At 43.0% G+C, this 18,899-nt stretch overlaps 1 protein-coding gene and 1 long non-coding RNA gene across 5 annotated transcripts in view; both read left to right on the top strand.

Moving 5' to 3' along the window:
- Nucleotides 1-18,899, top strand: part of LIMS1 (LIM zinc finger domain containing 1) — a 68,260-nt gene that overhangs the window by 11,867 nt on the left and 37,494 nt on the right. Inside the window, exon 2 of one of the 3 annotated variants that reach the window (XM_083855675.1) lies at nucleotides 267-386. The exons of 1 other annotated variant lie outside the window; for it this stretch is intronic. The gene's annotated coding sequence lies outside the window, so the exon portion shown is untranslated. Of the gene's footprint in view, nucleotides 1-266; nucleotides 387-15,889; nucleotides 15,953-18,899 lie in introns of those variants that run through there. One more of the 3 variants, XM_083855677.1, reaches the window with a different exon arrangement.
- LOC310906421 lies at nucleotides 1,047-5,711 on the top strand. 2 transcript variants are annotated; one of them, XR_014589398.1, is made up of 3 exons: nucleotides 1,047-1,118; nucleotides 4,288-4,393; nucleotides 5,009-5,694. It is a non-coding gene; the product is annotated as an uncharacterized lncRNA (long non-coding RNA). The 2 variants fall into 2 exon arrangements; XR_014589397.1 differs by lacking the exon at nucleotides 1,047-1,118 and adding an exon at nucleotides 2,677-3,031 and having other exon boundaries at nucleotides 5,009-5,711.

Below are 18,899 nucleotides of genomic sequence, written 5' to 3'. Positions count from 1 at the left end.
CAAAGACAATTGAAATTCCACTGCCCTCTTTAATGGGGCTTGATTTAGTCTTAAGGGTCTGTAAGTGGAACATCAATGGCCAAATAAGACAAAATACCTGCTAATACTTGAAAACTAGTTGTGTCAGCTTTGAAACCTTGCTGCTTTGCCTGAGGTATAGGGACAAAACCATCACTGTTCTGAATTGGCTCTGTATGAATGGTGCAGTAAGGTCAGCCTCGTAAGAGGAGGATATTTTCCTAATCTCTGATTTCTCATATTTAAAGAAGTGCAGCTGGTTATTAGACAGAGGGGTCCAGCATGCCTGACCAGTGTCACATCCTTGTGCCTATGGATAAATGCCTTCAACTGAAGCTGTCATACACTGGATTTGATACCTAGCAAAGGCTTGTATACTTTATATCTTGTTTTTATAAATACTAGGTCTGTCTCCGCTTTTTTAAATACAAATGGCCTGAATTTAATTTAAAAATTATCATTATACAATATATACAATTATATATGTGTGTGTGTGTATGTATATGTGAGACCCTGTAGTTTTACTTACAGCATTTTTCAACAGATCTCTTGGATGCTTTTTTTTTCGTTGCAGGTGGTTTCTCATAGTTTGACAAATGGCCATGCAAATGTAAAAGTGTGAAAGAAAACAAAAAATCGGAAAAGGAGAGCAGGTCATCGTCACTGCAGAGCTCTGCTTGCTCGTAGGGGCAGAGCGCAAATGACAGTTTGGTTTCAGTCTTATGCAGTGGAGTGTTAAGAAGTTGTGTATTAACCCAGTGTACTGCTAACTGGTTTAATTTAATTTACATTTTTAGCCCAGTAGCCACTTGGTGGTGGCCTGCATGTTGTTCTTTGGTGCCAATAAAGTGGTTATGGATGGGTAAGCAAGGAAGAGGTTCCTGTTCACAGGGGCTTTTGTGAGTCCTCAGTCACACCCCTCTGAGGTGTGAATTTTACAGTGAGTGAGTTGTGTTCATGAAAGGGAGCTGAGCTCTGGGTTGGCAGTGGAGTTCCTGCCACAGGTGGATAGGGGTTGGAGTGGGGTTGGTGTCCATGGAACTGTGGATTGTGGGGCTCCTGGTGACCTGCCTGAGAGCCAGGCTCTTCCTCTGGCAGAGGTGAGACCAGAGGATCTCCTGGGGACGCGTGGGTCTGCTCCGAGGCTGGTGGTGTTCTGCACTAGTTAAATTTTGACAAAGCAAGAGCACCCATGCAGGAAAGAGAGAGCAGGGGAGAAGTGCTGTGCCATGTAGCGGTGGTTAGTGGATGATACACATGAGTAAAAGAGCAGCAGGGAAGTTGACATTTATACATCAGCTTGGTCAAGAGGATTTTAATAACTTATGATGCATCTCACAAGCTGTGGGGCTCTGAATCGCCTGTGGCCGGGCAGTTCAATACTGAAGAGGTTAAAGAAGAAAGGTGAAGATAATATCTAAGTCACAGTGGTTTCTAAGGTGGTTTCTAAAAATTTATACTGCTTTCTCAGTGTTTCTTGTCTTAGCCGGCATTATACAAGTATTTTTCAGTGACATTAAGAACAGCACATTGGGGTTTAATGATATTTCTGTTAATTTGGTATCATCACCCTCTTCCCTGTGAACTAGATTTGGTTTTGGACAGCTGTAATGATTTATCCATTAAGCTGCTGAAATCACACTCTGTGAGTGTAGTGTTGTTTTTTGTTTGGTTGGTTTGGTTTTTGTTTTGGGGGGGGGTTGTTTGTTTTTGGTAGGTTTTTTTTCTCATTTCTAATTAATTTATGCTGGTGATTTCTCCTGTGTGCTGAGCACTTGGTTGAGCTGCTCAGAGCTACCTATTATTATCTCCTTTATAAACGCTTCTGGAAAAGCCGATTTCTGCCAAGGATAGTTGCAAGGCAATGTTGCTTAGAACAGATTTGCTGCCCTTGCAGTATCAACTAAATGTGATATTAAACAGATGATTGGACTACTTTTGCTTTCACACTGCAGCATTCCCATTGTAGCATCCCAAAAGTCAAAGGGAAGGGAGTGCTTTAATTACAGTGGTTGCTAAAAGGCAATAAAATGAGAAGGATAATTCTGCTGCAATGGGCTTTCTAGAAGGGGCTGGCATTTTTAGGTATATTTTTTTCCAGTTGACAGTACTGGCAGGTTTCATTTGGGCTATAAGGAACTCTGATTCCTATCCCACTTTCTGACAGATGAAAATGTTGGTGGTTTTCAGGGGCACACTGGTAAGTTTAAGTGCAGCTTGGGGGTGGGCTTACACTTATGTATGATGCCACTTGGTGGGACAAACATGGTCAGACATAGGCACAAATGATGTCTGCGTTTAATTAGGCAGAGCACATAATTTATGCCAGCTGTTGGAAGACTAAAGGTAACTTCATGGTGGTACATTCTGTAGCAGGACAGATTACCTGCCATAACTTTTTTTTTAAATGTCTGGTCAGGGTAGCAAAGTTTCTAGTGGATTGGTACTCAGCATCATCCTGCTGCAGCATGTTTGGACCCATCCAAGAAGCTGTGAAACAGGCTATTCATAAACTGTGTCTCTAAACTGTGATTTCAACTTGCTGAAGATCAGAGAGCAAGCCAGGAATGGTATACCAATTTTGTTGTTGTTGTTTGTTTGGGAAAAAGAAAGCTTAAAAACAAACATACATAACCAGCAAACAAAACAAAGGAAGTGTTTGCTTTCCAAATTTACTGCTCTTAAAAACATCAGCAATGAGATCCTCTTGAATTGGCATTTCATCTCCTACCTTATTGAGGGAAAAACAGCCCCTGTTGTTCCTTAGCAGTATCTGGTTTATGAGTCCTTTTTTTTAATCCTCTGACTTCCAGGTCAGTTGGACTGATAATTCTGTGTTTGGGAAGGTTCCTTTGAGCATACATTAATAATTGGCTTGAAGATAAAGCAACCTCCTCCTACCTGAGTAGAGGCTGTTGCTCTGAGCCCAAAAGCAGGGTGTTCTCCAGCTCCTGTCCAGAAGGTGACAGCAGCATAGCACATCCCCCCCAGTAACAGTCATCCCTCCCTTTGGGTAGGTATATGATATTTGGTGTGATTGGCCTATCTTAATTCCTTAAAATTTAACAATACTATGCATTTCTATTGTACTTCATCTGCATATAGATAACATATTTATTAAGATCTCCCTAACTGAAAGAATTCAGTGGGGAAATCTTGTGTCTGTTCTGACAAAAAAGAAATTTTATCTTCACTTCTATTTCTTCCCTTTTGCCTCTTCCAGTATATAGTTGCTGTTCCATGGTTCCTAGCACCAGTGATTAAAGCTGAAGGCTGACTTAATTTTTATTTTAAATATCTTTTGACCTTTATAGGCTGAAAGTCATGGGGGTGAAAAAGGAGAATGTAAAGGAATTTTGAGCACTTGGAGCATTTTTTTGAGAAAATCTGATTTAATTTCAAGTTTTAGGTACAGAATAGTTCAAGATTATTTAAATCTAGATAATTAAAAAGCTGTTTTTCTGTAATGAACCCAGGAAGAGAAGGCACTGGGTTACAAGTCCTATTTTGGGAACCACTGAGCATCTGAAGCTGATCTCATTCATGTCAGCAGAAGTTCAGAAACATTTCCCCAACCATTTTTTTTGAAGGTGCTCCCCTGCGTCTCACTTTCATTTCACATACAGTATTTCATATAATAGTGCTGTATGTCATCTTCTCGGGCTTTATTACTGTCTTGAATTAATTTACTGGAATTCTTGTGCTTTTTTTAAAGCATCTACTCTTAACCACTAATAAATCTGGAGCATATTGGGACTTGGTGGGGTGTTGGACTTTACAGGATGAAACTCCATTGTTTCCCATTATGGGCTGTGGCTTCCAAAATACCAGTTATGGTAATTGCCTTCCCCTCCCTCCCACCATCCATCATCTGAAGTCCTCTCTTACTGCATCAGCTTTTTCTACCCAAACTGTCTCTGCCTATTGCTGCCTTTGTCTCCACTTCCTGCTGTGGAAAGGATGGGATCCCTCTAAATCCCATCTGAACTGCTTCATCTGCAACGACTGCAAGAAGTTTTCAGTAACTTGAAATGGCACAGAACAACCAGGGGCACAGCCTGAAAAATAAAATTTAAAATAAGAGCACATGCCTGACATCGCATTTTTTACTGAATTCTTGTTTTCACCCTTTATTGTTGTTGTTGTTGGTTTTCTCTTTTTGTTTCATTTTAAGTAGTTACATGGGTAGTGTCTTTTCACATTTCTGTAACTGCCCCCCCTTAATTTGAAAGTCAAAAATTTGTAATGAATGTGTCCCTTAAATCCCAGAATCATGGAATTCTTAAGGTTGGAAGAGACCTCTGGAGATCATTTTGTTTAACACCCCTAACCAAGGCAGGGTCAGCAAGAGCAGGTGACACAGGAATGTGTCCAGGTGGGTTTCGAATGTCTCCTGAGGGGGAGATAGATTCTACAACCTCCTTGGGCAGCTTGTTCCAGGGCTCTGCCTCCCTCAGTGTTAAGAGGCTCTTCTTCGTGTTGAGGTGGTAATTCTTGTGTTTTAAAATCTCTAGTAGTTGCAGACACCAGCATTAATTAGTGGGTTTCTTTGGCCCCAGTCTGGCCCACTGTGTCTTCCTGGGTTGCATGTTCACAGTCACGGGGGAACTGAAAATGACAAAAAACCTCTGCTTTGCTCCTGATTGTCCCTGCTCACATTTCACAGTACGGCAGTGAAGGGGTGGTCTCCGGAGTGGGGCAGGGAGCAGGGCACACAGGAGATGCTGTGGGGATGTGAGGAGCTGGACTCCTGTGGCTGAGCTCCTGGCTGCTGAGTGTGGTTGTCGTGGGCTGTTTTGTGTTTTTTTAATTAAAACTTCCTCTGCATTTTCCCCACTCTGAATCTGAAGGAACCCACATTGATTTTCCATATGTGCATTCAGATGAAAATGCTTTTCTTTCTCTTTCTTTCTGTCAAAAGAACTACTGGATTTTTTTTTAATTTTTTTTTTTTTGAGTTATATTCAAAGACTTTCTTTTCCCCTCGCAGGCTTATTCTTTATGTTGGACTGATGCCTCGTTTTTCAGTAGCAGATCAGAGCTACCAAAAAAGGAGTCTGATAGACAAGCAAACTTCTTCAAATTTAATTTGGTACTCTCTTAATCCATCAAGATTAGTAATTGTATGTTACTGGCATTACCATGATCTAAAAATGATAATAAAATAAAGATGGTTTAGAATGGCACATTTTGCTGTCCTGAATGAATTCTGTTATGGGCTGTGTTCAAAATAGCTTGGCATCCTTGCAGATCTCTATTACTTAGAAAGCAGGAAAGTCAATTTTGCAAGTAACTTCTTTCTTTTGGAGTATATAGAACACAGAATTCACTTCTACTTTTTGTCAGACACAACATCTGGGGATTTCCATTTCTTCTGCTAAGTCTTACTCTCAAATCAGGGTGGTGAGGGTTATTCTGAAAGATTTGCATCAGGCTTTTTCAAGCTATATGGCAGCACTATTTTCAAAACAGTTCATAAGTTTTGAATGCCTGTGGAAGTTCCAGGTTAAAGCACATGTCTGTCTAGGACTTAAATTTTCCTTATCTATTGCTATCATTGATGTAAACATGTAACTTAGCATAAGGGAATTAATTAGGGGGAAAAATAAGCATATAATTGTAATACTAGTTCTGTTACGCTCTTATTCTTCTAAGTTTGCCCTATTTTCCACACAAATAAAAATAACCTGTACCTTACCTCATACCTGATGTTGTTCATCTTTTTACTTATTTATGTGCTGAGTATTTGATGTGCTTCATTACTTGATGACTTGTTATTTTTATAGCAGTTAGAAGTAAATAGAAATTGAAATGGGAATGCCTGTTGTCAGAGGAAGCACGAATGATGTGCCAAAAACCCACAGCAGGTTAGTACTGACTTCAGACCTCTGTTTTTATCTGGTTATTAAGGGTAAACCATGATAGTAATTATTTATTTGAACATGATTGTTTATATGCCTAACACATATGTGACCCATATTTATGCTGACTTTAGAATCTCTGTGAATGCTCCTTCCTCGCATTCTTTCATGAAGGGTGTGTCCACAGAAGCTTTAAAAATTACTTTTAAGGGAAGAAAAAACTTGAGAAATACCACACACTCTTGCTCCCAAGAAGCTTTGTGCTATTTTTCTTTTGGTTATGTTTCCTTTTGTTGTTTTTTGTTTTTCTTTCCTGAGACTGACGCTACCTGAAAGTCACCCTGGAGTATTTGATGGTGGTCCTGGCATAAGAGCCTGTGTGATGGCCAATACCAGTGAGCAGATGACAGTCACTGTAACCAACTCTTCAAACCCTGCAGTCTCCTTGTGTGGTGTCAAAACACCACATAATTTATAAATAAATAAATGTACATGTACTGGGGATATGAGCTTAATTTTTTTTTACTGATAAAAGTACGCAATCAAAACAATTTGGAGACCACAGTTCTAGCAGATGGAAAATCAGTTTTCTTTTTTTTCCCCCTTATTTGCCACCAGATTATGGCCCTGCTAAATTCAGCCCTCTGCAAATACAGCCTCCCCGAAGCTTTCAGACACTGTGTAATGAGAGGAATCCACCAGGTAATTTGGCTGAATACACCACCACCTCCCCAATAGAAGACATAAATGAAGGGGTCTGGCTAAAAGGGAAACCTGTTTGCAGCCTGCCTCACCAGTGCAATTAATTGAAATGCGTCCATGTGATCCCTTCCCTTTGATTTGAATGAGAGCTGGCTGGTTTCCCAGTGCAGGCAAAAGAGCTGTTTTCTTCTCCTAAAGTGAAATGCCTGTTTCTGATGGTCCTTTTACTGAGGACAGTTAAGGGAAGGAAAGGGGAAGGGGCACAGCCAGCCAGAGGGGTGACTGAGGCCAAGGGGTAGCAAATGTGGTGCCATAATTGTCAGGGTTGGCAGAGTGCAGCAAATACGGAGATGAGGTGATTCAAGCGGTGTTCCCACTGATCCACCCCACTGTGCCTCCGGGCCTGGATTCCTTCTGTCCTGCCGCTCCTTTTTTTCTTAGAGAAATGCTTCCCTGCCCTCTCCAAAAATGAAAATGCTGGAGCCTGCCAAGGTGTTTTGGAGAATGGCCTCTGGTGGGCTGCCGGAGCGTGGTCTTGCTCCCCATGATGGATTAACAATCTTCAGGTGAATCTGCAGGAGCACTCTGAGTGGAGTTATGAACATGAAGCTGTTGTGATGGCCACCACAGGAGCACCCAACTGGGCCACTGGTGCAAGGGAAGCAATTCCCCTCTTCAGACTGCCTAATGTAAAAAACACAGGAAAAGAAGTGGGACAGAGAGACAGATGGACATCACCTGTCTAGCTGTGTCCCCAGCCGGTGCTTTCAAATCTGGCTCTTAAATGCCAGAGACCCACAGCCCAGCCAGCAAACAGGCTGCAAATCCAAAGTTGAGATGGGACTGTGCTGCTGATGAGGGCTTTGCTTGAGACCCCTGAAATCCTTCCCTTTTGCTTAAGTTAAACTTCTCCATTTCTTTTCTCTTTGTTTTTAACTAAGCAGCCTTTCTGCTAGAGTTTATCTCCAGACTTCATGTGGTCTGGGGCAAGGATGCATATCCAGAGCAGGATTTGGTCCCCTGTGCTGCACCGTCTCCTGCTCCCGAGTCTTAGATAAGTGGTGGTACTTCTGTCCCAGCTCCAGAGCTGCCAGCTGAGTTCCACACCACCTTGTCTTACAGAAGTGCTTGAAGACAAATAGTGTAAGGACCATGAGAAGCTTAAACACTGTAGAGTCAGATCTGTACATAGCAGAGGGAAGTAGCCAGTGGAGGACTGATAGGCAAATTAGTTGGTCATCTGGGGAATGACAGACTGCTTTGACAACCCCTTCTTCCTACCTAAAATAAGCAAAATCAGGTAAAGCTACAAGAGGAATACAATTCAGAAGTTACAGCATGTCTAATATTCCACAGGTGGAATTGCAAGCAAAAAAAATGTTGATGTTAAGTTAATTAGTTATAATTTATTATTCACTACAAAACAGTAGGGTGACCAAATGGAACTTATAATAAAAGTATTATTATTTCCCCTTTTTGATTGGTTTTGTACCAGTGAGCAGAATGGATTATTACCTTAGTTTGTCTTGCAGATAAGACTTTCCTGCTCTGCTGTTAAGTGTCTCTATTTTTCAGGGGAAAAAAAAGAATAAAATGCTGGTGTCAGCTTGGAAGGTTATTGCATAGCTACTGTCACATAAAGCAGAATTAATAGCAAGAGCTTTAAAATATGTGCATTGACTTCCTACAAACTGGCATTCTTCACAGTTCCTGGCAGTAGTTACAGCAAAGTTTATGTTTGTAAGGCCAAAGACATGATTTTTATGGTGAATAATTACAGATAAGTTGTTTTTGTTTTATCTTCTGACTGGTATCTTTTTGCTCCTTACAACAGGGAGCACACACTTGTGCCTCTGTTGCTGCACACAATGCTGCAACTTCCTGCTGTGCTGCTGGAAAAGCACCCGTATGGAAAGTCCCTGGATAAGTCACTTGTGAGGGAAGAGGAGAGTGCTGAGGAAGGAGAGGAGGGTGTGCAGGGACTGGCAATCCCTCTGGGCGACAAAAGGGGAACTGGATGATATACAAGGGTGATTTCTGCAGATTCATGACCTCACTGCTTTTGACCTAAGGGGGTGGAGTAGTTCTTGAGGTTTACTGCAGTGATAACGCAAGACAGACGTGGATTAGGAAGGGCTGTCTGAATAAAACTACTTCAGGCTAATATGACCTTCAGAAAGAAATGTTGCATGTATTTCTAGCTTATAAAATCCTTCTGCTTGTAGTAGATGAATTCTTATACAAGTCTGTACACTGTTCGTTATCTCCCACAAAATAGAGTGGGAGAGGGGCAGGAGAGGAGAGCAGCGTGGTGGGTGAGGTGGGAGGGCGAATGATGAACACAGAAGTTCAATGCCACATAGGTGATAATATCTGTTTCTTGAGAAATATGCAAATAGGCCAACCAGTATGTCATAGAAAACTTGAAGGCAGTTTCATGTTGGAACACACATTTCTTCAAACTGGGACCCAGCTACTAATGTGAAGGAAGTCCAATAGTCAAAATACTTATTCATAGGTGGGGTTTTTGAATAGGAGAGCCTTTCTGAGTCTATAAAGTACTTCAGAGTCTTGTGAGAGATTGTGCTGAGAACACTTGAAATTTTAAAAGGTGACTCACTGTATTTTCCCCGCCAAACAATTAAGTTGTTTCACTGAGCTCATCTTCGCTGCTCTGGTATGTAATAACTTGTTTTTCCCTCTGCTACATTTATGCCTACATTTATTCCTCTAATAGTGTTCTTAAATGTAAAACTTCTTTATGAACGTTTTTTAGTGCTACAATTGATCAGTAGTCCAGAAGTTCTTAGCTGCATGAAGGATTGCCACAGATAACATAATTCTGTGCAGTTTCTTAGTTTGAGCATTAAACAAACTGGGCTTGAATGAAATCCCATCTTTGCAGTGCATTTTCACTCAGGTTGGGGCAGGCATTTATGCCCCAACTCTCTCTTCTGCCCTGTGGTTCAGTCCTGGCCAGGTGAGCAAGTCCAAACAGACATTACCTTGGCTGATCCTCCATCCAGAGAATCCTGAGTTGGCTCTGAGATTCAAGGATGAAGTTAATGTCTGCTGGTGCTACAGATGCTGGGCTTCCTTTACAAGCCATGCCACTGCATTTTGTGAAGGCTGGGGAGTGGGGCAAGCCCTTGCAATGTCCTGGTGAGACAATGCCAAGCACAAGTTACTTGGTATCATTGTGAGGAAAGGGGGAAAGGAGTAATTGATATTCCTGATGGGTGAAACAGTGAGTAGCAGAAGGGAGGTGTGACAGAAAGGAAGCAGGGTGACTGCCGGGGCCAGCTGGCCTGGGGTTGGTGGCAGCACGCCTGGGAGGCGAGATCCCTGGGCCCCTGCCAGCTAGTTTGGGAGGAAAGCAGCTACCGATGGTGTTAGTCAGTGTGACTGCTGAGTGCTGTTCAAAGGGCTGGAGCACTCTAACAGGGACAGATTGGGCCTTATCTCATTTCCTCCTTCACATTACCCCAGGGAAAAGGGAGAACATTAATGAAACCCTGGAGCTGAATGGAGCCAGATCCAGAGTGAAATGTGTGAAGAATTTCTCACAAGAGATTGGTCTTTTTGGTCCTTTTGTACTATTCCACAGGCATGACCTTCCTGGTTGCATGTTGTTTATTTTCCCTTGGCTGCCCCTGTTCCTGTTTAATCCTTAAAGATAATAATATACATTAGTAATGGTGAGGAAGAATGCTTTTCGTAACATTAATGTCAAACATAGTGTGATACAATTTCTCTAATATTTTGGCTTAATACTGTGCTCATTGTGCCAGCAGTAATACTGGATGATTCAGAGGTTGCTGTTAGGCCTATTAGGGATGTTTTTTCAGAGCTCATGTAAGAGGCACCAGAAGACATCCAGAAGATTGACCACAGTATTTATATTTCAGAATGGTGGCAAAAACAGGCTGCTGGAAAATTAAAGCTCAGTCAGCCTAATTTTGAATCCTAGCAAGTCATGTGTGCAACTAACAGTCAATATATAAGGACTTACTGAATAATACAGCATTAAAAGAGCCACATGGATTCTAAGAAAAAATCATTTCAAAGCAGCTGATTTTCCAGGTCTGGCAGATGAGCATGCTTTAAAAACAGAAAGGAGGAAATGAATGAGGTGTATCTGCTGATGTTGTCTCGCACAAAATTTCATAAGCAAACAAGAGAAAGAGGCTTTAGAATTCAAGTAACAGTGATTGACTTTGTTGGAGCGCAAGCTTTGCAAATTCTCTTCTGTGTATCCACTTGTCCACTCTTGCTGCTCTTGTGGACCATTCACATAAGTGCTGCTGGTACCTCCTCCTGTTCCTTCATCATCCCCTTGCAAGGCGTTTTAGTTTGGACCCAGTGCTTGGTTTCAAGAGAAGCATATTGCTGTTTGGAAATAACAGTCTAGGTGAAATTGCTGGAAAGGAGGCGTGCAGCTGTGTGAAAAGAGGCATTTGGACAGGAATTGATGTTTTGACACCGAGCCATCAACAGGACCCCCCTAAACAGCCTGCCTGATCGCACCTTGCAGGAATTCTCTCCTTTACCACTTGCATTTAATAACTTGATCAGTGATTTGGATGCTGCTGCTGAAAGTTGGCTTACGAAGTTTGTGGATGTCCTTAACTTGAAGGAGCCTTTAGGGATACAGAAGGTGAATTAAAAGTGATCTTGGCAGTCTGAAAAGAGGCTCCACAATCAAGAAGTTGAAATTTCATGAAAAGAAATTAAAAGAGTGGTGCTCACGAAAGAGAATTCAAATCACCATGCGTTGGGCCATTTGGAGGATTATTAAAATGCCTGATCATGTTTTATGATGTGCCTGCAGAGAAAAACAGATCTTATTTTGGAAACACTGTGCATTAAATATGCACAAAAAGATTGACCTAGATTATTTTGAAAAGACTCTGTATTTATTACTGAAAAAGCCTGAGAGTCATTGTCCTGCCAGAGGAGGATAACAGAGAGGCCTTGTTAAAGCAACAAAGCACTTGAAGAAGATTGGAAATGTACTGACTGGTGCATACTTCTTTACTGAAACCTAGGAACAAGGTTGTGTTCATGGATGGCAAATCTATTTCGATGGTATTTTAGTGCATCTGTGGTCTCTGTAAGTGAAATAGAAGGGATATGATAGCACTACCTAGGAATTAAAATAATTTTTTCTCTAAAGCAGCATTTCCTCCTCCAGTGTGCTCTTTTGTCAGAAAGGAGGCAGGTACAGCGACGTAGGTAGTTGTAGTCAGAGATCCTGAAATGGGACTTGTGCCCTGACATACCTTTGATGACTGTCAGTTTGGCCCATGGCCATGCTGTCCATGCAACAGGGTGTGTGCATCTCCCTGCACATCAGCTGCAGGGAACCATCCAGTTGTGCTGGGAATTATGTAGCCATCCTGTTTGTCTTCCCCTGTCATGGGCACTGCGGAGGAGATGGGTGGAATGGCAGGGATGTTGTCTTACTTCTTAACAGCAGTACTCTCATGGAAAGGTCAAGCCTTTCTCCTTTTACTCATAAGCATTTTAGAGGAGTGGAAGCTTTTGACAGCTCCCAACATCAAATATTTCTTCTGATCAGCTGCTGCAGCTCCAGTCCTGCAGTGCCAGGTGTGCCATCTGCTCGTGGCTGGCACTTGGGTCCCTGCAGTCTGCTCCTGCTCCAGTCAGCTCTGCACTGATCCCAGGAGAGGACACTCAGCAAGGAGAGCGGGTCTAGTGGTGAAGCTGGTGTTTCCCATCACTGCCTAGCAAGAGGCCCTCAGCTGAGCAGTGTGGCTCATGCCAGGGCATTGCTCCATGCCTGGCTCAGGTATAGCAGAAACCCTTTTCAAAGAGTTGTGTTCAAATATTGCAGTGAGTTTAAGAGAAGACAGATGGTTGTCTGTCCTCTTGTCAGTTGAGAGCAGACTATTTTAATTGGTGCCATTTCATAGAATCATAGAATTTGGGGTGGAAGGGACATTTAGAAGCCATCTAGTCCAATGTCTCTGCGATGAGCAAGGACATCTTCACCTCCATCAGGTTGCTCAGAGCCCTATCCAGTCTGACTTTGAATCTTTCCAGGGGCAGGGCAGCTACCAGCTCTATGAGCAACCTGTTCCAGCATTTTACCACCATTAATGGTAGTGAAAAATCAGTGGTAGTGAAAAAATTCTCATTTGAACGGCTGCAATTGTGACTTTTTGCCCGAACTTGAGTCAGTCTTGGAGGTCCAGCTCTGATTTATATAGATTTGCTGTTAGCATTTGGCCGCCTGGGCTCTGCTTTGAACGGCAGCTGTGATGACACTGACAGTAAGGACTGCAAGGGGAACCCCAGGGGCGTTTAGGGCTGTTTTTTTCCCCGTTTTTTGAGCAGGTTTCGCCTTTGCAGCCCGGCGCTGTGGGGTGGTGGGTGCCGGCGGGGGGGGCACTGCGGGACGGGGCCGGGCGGAGCGGCGGCTGCTGGGCCCGGCCGCGGCTCTCGGGCGCCGCCTGCCGGTGCGAGCGCGGCCGCGCAGGGCCGCCCCACGGCGCGGGTCCCGGGCACGGCCCCGGGGCGGGGCGGCTGCAGCCGGGCCGGGAACATCTCACTTCTGCTGAGCTGGAGAGACACCGCCTGCATCTTCCTCCCTTGTGCTGTGTATGGCACCCGCTGGTCCTTTGCCCTACAGCAGCTGCATTCACTAACCCACTCCCCCAAACCCAGTCTTCTCCCGTTTTGGTGGCTGGGAGTGCGCTCTTGAGAGAGGAAGACATGGGCTAAAGCTGCTTACAGCTGGGGTGGAGGTGAGGGAGGAAGGAGTGTGTGGGGAGGGGGAAGGAAGAGCGTAGGAAGGAGAAAAAAGGAACTTGGTGGTGAGCTCAAGGTCAGTCCAGCCATCTCTTGTATACACCCTCGGCAAACTGGAACAGCTGAGGCATGAGTACATATTTCCTTCTGCTTGTTTTGCCACGGAGATGGTGATTTCAGGGGGTGATGAGGCAGGCAGCTGCAGGGTGTGACTGTCTGGCTCCACCAGCTCCTGGCAAAGCAGGGACCTCAAAGGTCTTTCAGAGGGTGGCTCTTGTTGCCTGAAGCAGAGAGGACACTGACTTGTCCAGAAGCTGCAGTATTGAGCATCCTGGAGTAGCTCTGGGGATTTGGCTCTACCTGTGTTCTGCAGTTCTAGTTCATGTTGGCCTGCTAGAGGAGCAAAGAAAAATACTCTGCATCTGTGGGAATGTGGATATAAACCAGTGGTTTCCTTCCTTAGTTACTAACTTCTGCTTGTAGGCTAACTTTTGGGTCTGACTCTATGCCTAGTGCAGGTCCAGCCCCCCTCTGTTACCTCTGGGGCTTCGTGATCGCTGCAGAGCCACATCTCCTGACCCCTTCCTTTTGCTGGAAGCCCTGGTGCCAGGAGCAGCTGATGGGCTTGCTGAACCCTGTGACTTTGTTTAGAGCTGTTTGTGTGACTCTGCCCTGCACTTCTCATCAGTTGCCTGTTCTGGGCAGCCACAGGCTGCAGCGATCTGTCAGTGCCTGAGCATAGTCTCTCTGGGGCTGGTCTTGTTCTGCTCTCCTTGGCCAGAATTTTGTCCACAAGTTATCTTTTAGCACGGCTCTTTTGGAAAACAAGTTGGTGATAAAAGAGAGCCAACTATTGTGATATGAACAAAACTGAAAAACGTGGTTTAGCCAGGCCAACTGGTTAATGAATTGCTCAAACATGCTTGAAAATGTTAATTGAAGAGTTAATGCTTGTTTTCCTAGTTCCCTTTTAACAGATGCTTATTCACATTAACCATGAAGTGTTGCAGCTTTTACAGTTATCATGAATCAACAAACTGTCCTTGCCTTTTTATAAAAGCGGAACTGCTGGCATATGAGCAATATATTAAATAACATGAATTGCAGTTGCAACCAAGGCCTCTCATTCTGTACAAGTGGTTTTTCTTCATCCTCAAGAAAAAAAAGCTGTTACCTTGACATTTGCCACATTATTTTGAGAGACAAAGCTGTAGTGCATTCTTTCGCCTGGGAGGGTAATTGTCCAGTGATAAGTTTAATGAAACTTTACTGCTGCTTTTGTACTTGAAGGGTCTTTGCAGGAAGAGATAAGGAGTTCAAATGAGGAAGCACTGTGTGACAGTATGGGAAGCAGAAGCTTGGAAAGATAACTTAAATTGGTAATTTGTCCAAAGAAAAGGGTTACCGATAGTGTTAAGTGGCTTGAAGATAGGAGCAAGAAACAGGATGTAGAGACATGATGAAGGAAAAGGAAAATGAGGCTCTGTTGGTATGGCATAGCATTATTCTGTGTATATGGTGAAAGCAGGTGATAAGGAGACTTTCCTGTCTGACCATTTGGGAGGGCACACAGGCAGTCAGGGGACCAAAGCCTGAAGCCACACTGCTGTGCAAACAGAGATGGGCACAAGTTCTCCTTGCAGCACGTTCTGTGTGTCTCTTGCAGAGATCAGATTGTGGCCTCATTTTTTTGTCACTGATAGTGAGCAAGGGTTCAGGCTCTGCTTGTTACAGATCTATGTAGCAACTGGCGGGGAAATATTGATTTTAAGGATATTCCTGCTTTAACCTGCAAAGAATTGCCTGAGGCCTTTGAGGTGTGCCAGGGATTCAGATTGCTTTAGGAAAACTGAGTTTGAGTCTCTGTCCATATAGAGATATAACTCTTATTTGTTTGGGCAGGTTGACCACCCTAACCTGCTCTGTGAGATGGTTATTTTTTGTCTCCAGTTAGTCCTTGTCCTGTGCTGAGGTTGTCAGAGATGGCAGTAGCCTTGCAGTGTGTGACACTATCTGCTATCATCTCAGAAAAGTAGAAAATCAGAGGGTATTCCTCTTTCTCAGCAGGTGGGAAGGTGAGGGGGATCGGTCTTCCCACTCCAGATGGCACTGACAGAGATGCTTGTGATCGGTTAAAGTGGCCCTGCTTGACTCTTTGCTGCTCATCAGTGATTCCAGGGGTTGCTCTTCCCATAAAAGGGCCTGGAATGCTGTCCTGCTGTTCTTACAGTTTTGTACTTCTATACCATACACCGAAAGTATAATGAAAGCTTTAGCCTTTCCTGTGAGGTGGAAGTTTTTTCTTCCTTCTCTGTCCTTGGTGGTTTTGAGATGGAGAATTGGCATGACTATTTGTGGAGCTGAACTGTGAATTTTGATAAATTTATCCTTGTCTTTACAGCAAGTTTTTACAGGGTCAAAGAAGGAAGTGGTTTACTGAGTCACTTAAGTTGTTGTTTGTTTTTTTTATTCTTTTATCACAGCTACCAGTAATAACCACAGAGAAACACATGCAAACAGGGGGCATTAGATGTGAAGCTTTATATGGTAAAGGCTGCTCATTGTGAACGTGCTGCCAGGGAGGCTACAGGCTGACAGTAAGTGTCCACTGGTCACTGGGGCTGAGGGTCTGGCTGGGGCATCTGCTGGAGTACACATTGTGCTGCCTTCAGAGCCGACAGCCTGGCTATGAATTGTATGGGCTTTTACTCATTCACAGGGAAATTCTTGGGAGCAGGAGCCATGCATGGGATTGGTGATAAATAGAGTTAAGAAGAGGATGAGTAATAGTTTTACTTGCTGGGTTTTATTACTACTAACAGCAAGTAGCAGCATGGTAACAGAGCTTTTAGGGAAGCCTTTTGTTGTTCTGGAAATGCACAGAGGTATTCTACTATTTTCAGTAGTTTCTTATCCTTTGCTCACTGGGAGTGTTTTTAGAGACACTATTTTGTCCCCACCCAGAACAGAGGATTCATGGTCAGTTTGAAGACACACTATTGCTGACAGGTTTTCTGCTTGCTGAGGAAGAGGACACTGTGACAGAATAATTGTAAATTACTGTAATTACAAAACTGTAATTCCAGTGGAAGGAAAAGATTTGTCCCACCTGTTGCTTCTGGTGTGGTTGTGTTCAGAAGTCAGTAACTTTGCCAGCAAAGCAAAGCTTTTACAGTAGGGCAGCTGTACATTTTTGGTTTAAGGCTTTTGCTCTGATTTAAGAACCTTAAGTATGTTTTTCATGTGCTTTAAAGTATTATGAAAAATCCATACGAGATCGCGTTTTTATATTTTATGCTGAATTCCAAACTAATTTTTACACCATAAAGGGAAGGGGGGAGATGGCTTTTCCATTTTACTTCATTCTGAATGTCCAGATTGAATTATTTTAATTTCTTTTGCACTGTGGTTTTCGTTTCCCAGTATGGATTTTTCTGCTTGGATATGAATGACAAGTTTTAATAATTTTAAAACTAAAATCTAAATACTTAAAAATTAAGATTTTTTTTTGAGTCACTAAGAATTGCACCTTGCTTGTGATTTTTAATTGTTTTTACATGTATTCAGCTTCATTCTTTGTAGACACATGATCTACTTTCTGTATTTTGCTTTAGAGAATATATTAGTTCTTATATACAACAAACCATCATACTACAGGTTTCTGAGCATTTAAAGGTGATAATCTCTAGGGACCCACCACTTTCTACCTTTCTTGGAAATGCTGGTCAGAACCACTTTTCAGTATGTCTGACCTGTGCTGCTCAAGTGTTTTCTCTGTGCTCCCTGTAATGTTTTCCCTGCCTTGATTTTTTTTTTTTTTTTTTTGGCAGTAGAGGCTGTGGGAGGTGACTGTGATGTGTTTCCAGGTGTAAAGTAAGGATCATTGCTTCTTCTGGGCTGCTAAATTGACTATCCCTCACGGTACAACCAGCAACATTCAAAGGCTCTGGTGCCCTCTTGGGAGCTCAGGGTTGGATTGTCCTTCTAAAACACCAGCCCTTGGAGCTGTAAAGTAGTGTCAGGTACTGCTTTCATGGTTGTATTTGTTTGTGTGCCAGGAGGTGGTGGTGCCTTCAAGCCGTGCGCATGTTGTCAGTGTTACAGCGCCTGTTCCAGCCTTCCCAGGGGGAATGTACTGTCTTCTCTCCTTGGCATTTCATTTCAGTATAAGGACACAAAACCTTGATGTGGAGCTTTTCTTTCTCTACTTGTAATGGAACGTTAGTCATTTGAAAAGTATTTGTTAGATGGAAGGCAACGGGTCCAGGAGAGTAATTGCTGGTAGTCAGTAGAGAAAGGAGTTTATAGGCTGCTGTAGTTTTGTTTGCATTTATTTAACCCTGATGAGTGATGTTTGGAGAAAAGTTAAGATTGCTTAATACTCCATTCCTTTGCTGAAAAGGCGGCAGTTTGGGACCTGTTTTGAGATGTCCCACTAGCTCGCCACCCAAACCAGGGCTCAGCAATTGCCCATCTGGTATGTCTCAGCTTTTCTGCACCCCTGGAAGAGCTTGCTGGCTTTCGGGACACAAACCCTTGGGGTATCTGGGGCTGCAGCTCTCTGGGCAGTTTCCCGTTTCCTTCACTTGCTGCCTGTTTTCCAGGTCTGCTTTTTTTTAAATTTTTTTTTCTTTTCTTTTTTAAATTTGGGTATTTCTTCTTTCTTTTGTGGCATCTACTGAGGAACTTCTAACCACGTAATAAGCCAGCTGGCACCTGAGGCCTTTTGCTCTCATTTCCAGAGGCAATTTATCCCATCATCATAGAATAAAGTAAACCTTCTGGACATATGTACAGTAGCAGAGTGCAAGTAGAAGTAAACTTCTTTAAAGATAAGACTTTTCAGCTTAGGATCTTCATGCATCATAACCAATATGCTTAAATGTAAAAAGTAGATTTTTGACTGGCTTTGAAAATCTGTGCTGGGAAGAGGCTTTTAATTTCAAGACAGTAAAAATTACTCTGAAGGGTAGGTTCTGGATCTAGAAATGCAGGTTGGGAATTGCTTGTGGTTTTTTCCACATGTTCTAGGCTGCAAAAATTACTATAAACTGTGATTTTTATTGGCTTTCAACTCTCCCTCCCCTCATCATTTTGCTGTGGTTTTTTTTTCCTTTCTTTTTTAAGATGTTACCCCATCATATACAGGGTTCATATGAGTAATTGTACCCATCTTAAGACATCAACTGTTTGCCAGCTTGTTTGTCTCTCCTTTTTTTTAAGAGGCTTATGTACAAATGGCAGGACAAAACTGATTCATGCTGTGTCATGCTTTCTTCTTTGCACACCTACTCATGCATGGATCATCTGCTGATTAACAGTATGAATTTTTAATGCCAGCCTGCCTCTTCACCCGCTTGTCTCTCATTCATCTCTATTCTCAGTTTGGCCCCAGTCTGAATTCCTGAAGTATGTGTGGGTTAATCTATACCTCCCTCTGGCTGTAGGAAGAAACACTGGCACGAGAAACAAGGCAGTATTTTCCCAGTAGAGGGAGGTATTGTAAAGCTGAGCCAAAGTTTCTGCGTGCTGGAGAAAAGTGTG

This window comes from Zosterops lateralis (genome assembly GCF_965231275.1).
Source record: "Zosterops lateralis genome assembly, chromosome: 2".
NCBI classification, from domain to species: Eukaryota; Metazoa; Chordata; class Aves; order Passeriformes; family Zosteropidae; genus Zosterops; species Zosterops lateralis.
This window is presented reverse-complemented; position numbering and strand designations above follow the sequence as displayed.